This window comes from Narcine bancroftii, chromosome 13, assembly GCF_036971445.1.
Source record: "Narcine bancroftii isolate sNarBan1 chromosome 13, sNarBan1.hap1, whole genome shotgun sequence".
Taxonomy (NCBI): Eukaryota; Metazoa; Chordata; class Chondrichthyes; order Torpediniformes; family Narcinidae; genus Narcine; species Narcine bancroftii.
This window is the reverse complement of record NC_091481.1, coordinates 82,849,587-82,857,105: the sequence shown is the minus strand read 5'-3', so window position 1 is coordinate 82,857,105 and position 7,519 is coordinate 82,849,587.

Sequence of the window (7,519 nt, the reverse complement as noted above, 5' to 3'; positions counted from 1 at the left end):
TTGGAAGGGCAAACTAAGGGAGGTCATGCACAGTAAATATAGGGCACTGAGGTGTGCAGAGGAACAGAGAGATCTGGGATTACAGATATATTGTTCCCTGAAGGTGGTGTCACATGTGGTCAGGGTTGTAAAGAAAGCTTCTGGCATCTTAGCCTTTATAAATCAAAGTACTGAGTATCAGAGTTGAGATGTTATGTTGAAGGCCAAATTTGGAGTATTGTGTGTGGTTCTGGGAATGATATCAATAAGATTGAGAGAGATTGAGAGAGATTGAGAGAGTGCAGAGATGATTTACTAGGATGTTACCAGGTCTTCAGGAGTCAAGTTACAGGGAAACATTAAATAGGTTAAGACTTGATTCCTTGGAGCGAAGGAGAATGAGGAGAGATTTGATAGAGGTTTACGAGAGATATAGACAGAGCAGATATGAATAGGCTTTTTCCACTTGGATTGGGGGAGATACATACGAGAGGTCATAGTTTTAAGCTGAAGGGGGAAAAGTTTAGGGGGAACATTAGGGGGAAGTTCTTCACTCAGAGAGTGGGGGGGGGGAGTGTGGAACGAGCTGCTATCTGATGCGGCGAATGCAGGCTCGATCATGTGTTTCAAGAATAAATTGGATAGGTACATGGATGGGAGAGGCCTGGAGGGTAATGGACTGGGGAGCAGGACAGTGGGACTAGGGAGATAGATGATGGTTGGCACAGACTAGAGGGGCCAAATGGCCTGTTTCCTGTGCTGTAGCTTTCTAAATAACAATGAACAAGGTACGTACATATGAACCCATATAATTAAATGAAAAAAAGGAAAAGAGAAAAAAAACCATATATTCCTAAACGAGGACTCGAACCCCACCCTGTGAGGGCTGCTGACCAGGTTGAGGAGACCATGACTAATAATAATAACTGTGGGGTCGTGAAAAAGAACATCAAAGATAATTAATCTCCACGTTTTGAAAGCAATTGAGAAAAGGACTCCGAAGAGAAAGAATGTTAAGATCCACTGCCGTAGCAGATCACCTCATTTTTTTTAGAGACAGACACGTATCGAGTATGAACAATGTTCAGTTTTAACTTAATTTCAAGCATTTAATGCGGTTTTTTTTGTAGTGATAATATGTCAGGTTTACATTTTTGTCAAGTTGACTTAACTTTTCTTTCAAACTGCTCTTGTTTTGATAAATGAAGCGGCTGTACTGGCTAATGAACAGCGGTCAACGTTGGCCCTTCTTCAATCCTCAAATTTGTATTTTAAAAGTACTGCCCGAGAACCTGGAAAATCTGGATCGACCCAATCCCAAAGCAGCCCGGATTTTAGGAATTTTGCTGTACCAAGCAGGAGGGAGAAGGTCACCTCTCGCAGAAAACCTGCCTCGACATTCTTTACATTTACATATAGTACGGTAGCAGGCCCCTTCAGCCCTCAAGCCTGTGCCACCCAAATTGACCTACAAATCCGGTACGTTTTGAAACCCACACAGACACGGAGAGACAGGGCCGGATTCCAACCCGGGTCACTGGCGCTGTAACAGCGTTGTGCTAACTGCTACCCTAACCGTTCCACCCAATTCAGATTAATTGTCAGGGTACACACATGACATCACATACAACCCTGAGATCCTCTTTCCTGAAGGTGAGGCAGAATTGCCACTTATTGGTAGTGTAAAAAAGAAACTATCTCAAGCATGGACATGTAAACAAATAAAGAAATGTAAACAAACTGACTGTGCTATACAGAGAGAACAAACAAATCAATAAAGTGCACAAGTAAGTCTTTAAATTAGTCCCTGATTGAGTTTGTTGTTGAGGAGTCTGATAGTGGAGGGGTAGCAGCTGTTCCTGAACCTGTGGGTGCGAGTCCTGTGGCACCGATACCTCTTCCCTGATGGCAGCAGCGAGAACAGAGTGTGCGCTTGGCAGTGAGGGCCTTTGATGGCAGCGTTCCCCATAGAGGTTGTCGATGATGGGGCGGGTTTTGGCCGTGATATCCTGGGCTACCTTTTTCAGGGCATTTCTCTCGGGCTTATCGGTGCCCCCATACCAGACTGTGACTCAGCCAGTCAGCACACTCTCCACTGCACAAAATTTGCCAGGGTTTCCGATGTCTCACCAAACCTCCGCAAACCCCTAAGGAAGTAGAGGCACTGACGTGGTTTCTTCGCTATGCCATTGGTGTGTAGGTTCCAGGAAAGATCCTCTAAGATAGTGACTGACAAGAACTTGATTGTTGACTTTGTGTGGATTCACCTTTTATTGACAGACATGGTACAAGTACTAACGTCAACCCTTGAAGGAAGGACAAGGCAGGAATGAAGAGAGAAGGTGTCTAGAAATTTCAGGCACCATCTGTTGAGGGAAAATCTTCCTCTCACAGACCCAGGGAAGAAGTGTTTTATTCAGCTGACTTAGCTTTGTGTGCACACTCAGAGATAAACTGTTAATACTTATGTCTAAAATAATTAACTTAACAGCAGTCTTGCTAAACTTGGGATATGCAGCTATACATATTTTAACATGATGTGATAATTAGTTATTACTCAGGGGACACGGTTAATATTGCAGAAGAATTAAGTAACACAATACATGTTGACTAACACTTTACAATCCTGTGACTGTTACAAGGTCGGTATGTCCTGGCAATGATGGTGTGTGTGTGTGTGTGTGTGTGTGTGTGTGTGTGTGTGTGTGTGTGTGTGTGTGTGTGTGTGTGTGTGTGTGTGCATGCACGTGTGTGTGTGTGAGTGAGTGTGTGTATGTGTTTGCGTGTGTGTGTGTGCACGTGTTTGTATGTGTGTTTGTATGTACATCTGTGCATGTTTTTGTGTGTGTGAGTGTATGTGTTTGTGTATGTGTGAGAGAGATTGTGTGTGTATAATTGTGAGTGTGTGTTTTGTGTGTGTGCACGTGTGTATGTGTGTGAGTTGTGTATGTTTGTGTGTGCATGTGGGGATGTGGATATGTGTTTGCATGTGGGTGTATGTGTATGAATGTGTGTGTGTGAGAGTGAGTGTGTGGGTGTGTGTGTGAGAGACAGAGAAAGAGAGAGTGGAGAAATGCATTTGGAGTGTGCAGGTGTGTGTTTATGTGTGTTTGTATATGTATGTGTGTGTATATATGTGCGCGTTTTTGTGTGTGAGTGTATGTGTGAGAGATTGTGTGTGTATAATTGTGTGCGCGCGTGTGTGTGTGTGTGTGTGTGTGTGTGTGTGTGTGTGTGTGTGTGTGTGTGTGTGTGTAAACAGTGACTAAGAGTCCCAAGCCCTCTGGGAGGGTTCAGTGGGACAGTGCAGTGGGTAGGGATGCAGTTACACACAGACTAAAGCTCGCTCTCCTCTGTCCCCACACATTCCCAGGGCAAGCACAGTGAAGGTCAGATCCTGAATAAATCTCCCTCTATACTTCAGGTGAGGCACGAGATCACTCCAATACCTGTTCACTCACCCATAGTGCACACTACAGGTGATAGACACCAGCAAGGAGAGGGAGAGACTTTCAGGCCCAGAGTGAAGCTAAAAATTAATTGAGGGACTCAGCACGGTAACAGGCCATCCTGGCCCACAAGCTCGTGCCTGCCCAATTACCCCAATTAACCTACAACTCCCGTACGTTTTTGCATGAAAAACAGAAGGGTTCTGTTCTCTAAGAACTTTGAACCACAGAATTTAGGAAAGTGAATGAAGTCGCAGCTTCCAGTCTGAAATAATTAAAAAATATATATTTTATTTATTAGAAAATAAAGTAATAACTACAATTACAAAATTAAAGTATGAACAAATTGTCAAAAAAATGTCATGGTTACATAAAGAAAAATTCTAAAAAGAACGACAGAGTCCTAAAAGAAACCAAATCACCCCACCTCCCCCCCCCATCTACCCCACCCCATTTAACCAAATCCTACCCCCCTACTCCCTTAAGAACAAGAAAAATAAGAAAGAAGAAGAGATAAGGAGAATAACTTTAACCATTCATTCACTCTCCAATGCGGAGATCCCAGCTGCACCCACCACCAGTCTCAGATTTTCAAATTGGAATAATCCAGATATGGGCTCCAAATCTTTTTAAATGCATAATATTTGTCCCGTAAATTATGTTATCTTCTCCATTGGTATACAGGACCTTATTTCTGAATGCCATCTTTGTAAATTAAGCTCCATCTGATCTTTCCATGAAGCATCTATACATTTCCTTGCTACTGCTAGAGCTAATTGTAAGATCGCCATTTGGAATTTATCTAATTTATTAAGAAAAGCCATTTCAGTAACTTCCCCAATTAAAAGAGATCTTTGGGTCTATTGTATTTTCAGGATATCCTGCAAACAGTCTGTTAATCGAGCCCAAAACCCCTTAACTTTATCGCAAGACTAAACTGAGTGCAAAAAGTTACTTTCTGCTCATTACAACGTAAACACCAATCTGAAATATTCTGTTTCAAACGTTCTGCAGTCGATATCTTGGAGGATTTTTCTTGGGCCAAACACAGTAAAGGCATCGTGGAAAAGCACATCAGCGCCTCTACCTCCTCAGGAGATTGGAGAGGTTTGGCATGACACCAGAAACCCTGACAAATGTGTGGTGCCGACCGTCAGCATCGCGGACTGGTATGGGGACACCAATACCCCTGAGTGGAAAGCCCTGCAAAATGTAGTGGATGTCACAGGCAAAACCCTCCCCACCATTGAAAACATCTACAGGGAAGACTGCCGTCGGAGAGCAGCAGCGATCATCAAGGATCTGCACTACCCAGCTCTGTTCTCACTGCTGCCATTAGAAAATAGGGGTCAGTGCCCCAGGACTCACACCCACCAGGTTCAGGAACAGCTGCTCCCCCTCCGCCATCAGACTCCTCAATGACAAACTTAATCCGAGATTTATTTAACGACATACTGGCTTTGGAGGTGGTGCAGGTGGTTCACCAAGTTGATTCCAGAGACTATGAGGAGAAATCGAGTTGTCTAGGGCTGTACTCACAGGAATTTAGAAGAATGAGAGGAGATCTTATAGAAACGTATGAAATTGTGAAAGGTATAGATACGATAGAGGTAGGTCTGTTGTCTCTATTGGTGGGGTGGGGGGGGGGGGCGGGGGGGTGAGACCAGAACTAGCAGACAGATGCTCAGGTTTAGGACGGAGATGTGGAGGAACTGCTTTTCCTAGAAGATGGGGAATGTATGGAATTTGCTGCCAATTGAAGTGGGGGGAAACCTCAGTAAATAAGACATGGTTGGATAGATTTTTACATAGTGGGGGAATTAAAGGATAAGGGAAAAGGCAGGTGGGTGATGATGAGCCCATCACCAGATCAGCCGTGATATCATTGAATTCGACGGGCCGAATGGCTGACTCCTGCTCCTGTTTCTGATTTTCTTACACCAGTAAAGCAAGGCTGCCTTTTCAACTCTTCAACCCTGTACTCCACTACTTTCATTGTTGTAGATTGAGCCACTGGATTGCTTTACAAAATAACATTTCTCAGTGTACAGTGGTACATCTGACAATAAACCTAAACTTGGAAATAAGGGGAGACTCCAGTAGGCCAATGTAAGAAGTTATGGATTTTGAGGGAGGGAAGGTTGAGATTGATCTGGAGGAGCCGGGACTTCAGGAACTGAGTTACAGGGAAAGGTTAAACAGGTTAAGGCCTTATTCCCTGGAGCGTAGAAAAATGAGGGGAAATTTGATAGATTGAGAGAAAAGCACATCAACCCCTCTACTCCCTTAGGAGTTTGCGGAGGTTTGGTACAACACCAGAAACCCTGGTGAAGTTTGTATGTGGTGGAAAGGGCGCTGATTGGCTGCATCATGGTCTGGTACGGGGACACCAATACCCCTGAGTGTAAAGCCCAGGACAACACAGGCAAAACACTCCCTGCCATTGAGCACACCTCCAGGGAACGCTGCCATCAGAGGGCAGCAGCGATCATCAAAGACCCTCACCACCCAGCACACGCTCTGTTCTCGCTGCTACCATCAGGAAAGAGGTGTAGGGGCCACAAGACTCGCACCCCCAGGTTCAGGAACAGCTGCTCCCCCTCCACCATCAGACTCCTCAATGTCAAATTCATTTAGAGGGTCAATTCACCACTCTTACTTGTGCACTTTATTGATTTTCTTTGCTCTCTCTGTATTGCACAGTCAGTTTGTTTACATTTATTTTTTTACATGTGTATGTTATGTACAGTTTATTTTTTTGCACTACCAATTAGTGATAATTCTGCTGTGCCCGCAGGAAATAAAAATCTCAGGGTTGTATGTGACATCATGTGTGTTTTCTGACAATAAATCTTTGGTATATACAAAATTATTAGGGGTCTAGACAGAATAAATGTAGATTGGCTTTTTCCACTGAGGGTAGATGAGATACAAACCAGAAGTCGTGTGTTAAGGGCGAAAGGGGAATGTTTAGAGGGAACATTAGAGAAACATCTTCACACAAAGAGTGGTGGGAGTGTGGAACGAGCTGCCAGCTGAATCCAGGCTCAATTTTGACATTTAAGAAAAATTTGGACAGGTACATGGATGGGAGGGGGTATGGAGGGCGATGGACTGGTTGCAGGCCAGTGAGGCTGGGCCAGTGGCTTACAACCTCTTTTTTTCACTCACATACCACCTTAAGCAATCCCTTACTAACCAAAGGTCATTCATAAGTGCTCATCGGTGACCTGTAGTTAGTTCTTAAGGTGGTATGTGAGTGGAAGGAACCAGTGGACGGGGCAGAATAATAGTTCAGTGCAGACTAGAGAGGCCGAAGGGCCTGTTTCTGTGCTGTAATATTCTATGGTTCTAGGCTTCATCTAGATCAGCTCAACATTGTGGGCCAAAGGGTCTCTGTGTTCTGTCTTCTCTGGCAGGGGCTTGGTGGGCTGAAGGGCCTGCTTCCCTGTTGCATCATTCCACACTCTCATTGTGTTACCTAGCCATTTCCATGACTAACAGCCAGACGGCGTGCAGGAAATAAGTGCCACCCAGCTGCAAGGTTGGGTGTGGGAAGGGTTAATTGGGAATGATTCCTGCAGGGGTTGGCCATCCTGAGACCACACCGGGTGGTGGTAACCAACCGAACCAGTGAGACCCGAAGCAATCTCTGTTTAATGGCCGGGTCAAAGTGGAGAGCGGGTCCCCGAGGTCAGTGTTCTGTGGTAGTTATGCGCTTGAGGTGAAGCTTGCGTGGTATTTAAAGAGCATCTGGATTTTTGCAGGTCCTGCTGTCTCCATGGAAACCCTGCCAAGTCCGACCCTGAACTGTTCTGTGCAGTGCAGGCTAGCCCCCCTCATTGTACACCATCCCCTTCCTGAGACACGCAGTCTGAGAATACAAGCCTCACAGACTAGCCCCCGCAACCCCTCGCTCACAACCATGCCACAGGTACACAGCCTCCCTCTGCATAAGGACACGGGGTGGGTGAATGAACGGAGAAACGCGGTGGAGTAGCTGATAGATGCCTCAGCTCCAGGGACCCCGGTTCAATCCTCACCTCCATCGCTGACTGCAGAACCTTCTTTCTATGACTAGTTATGGGGGG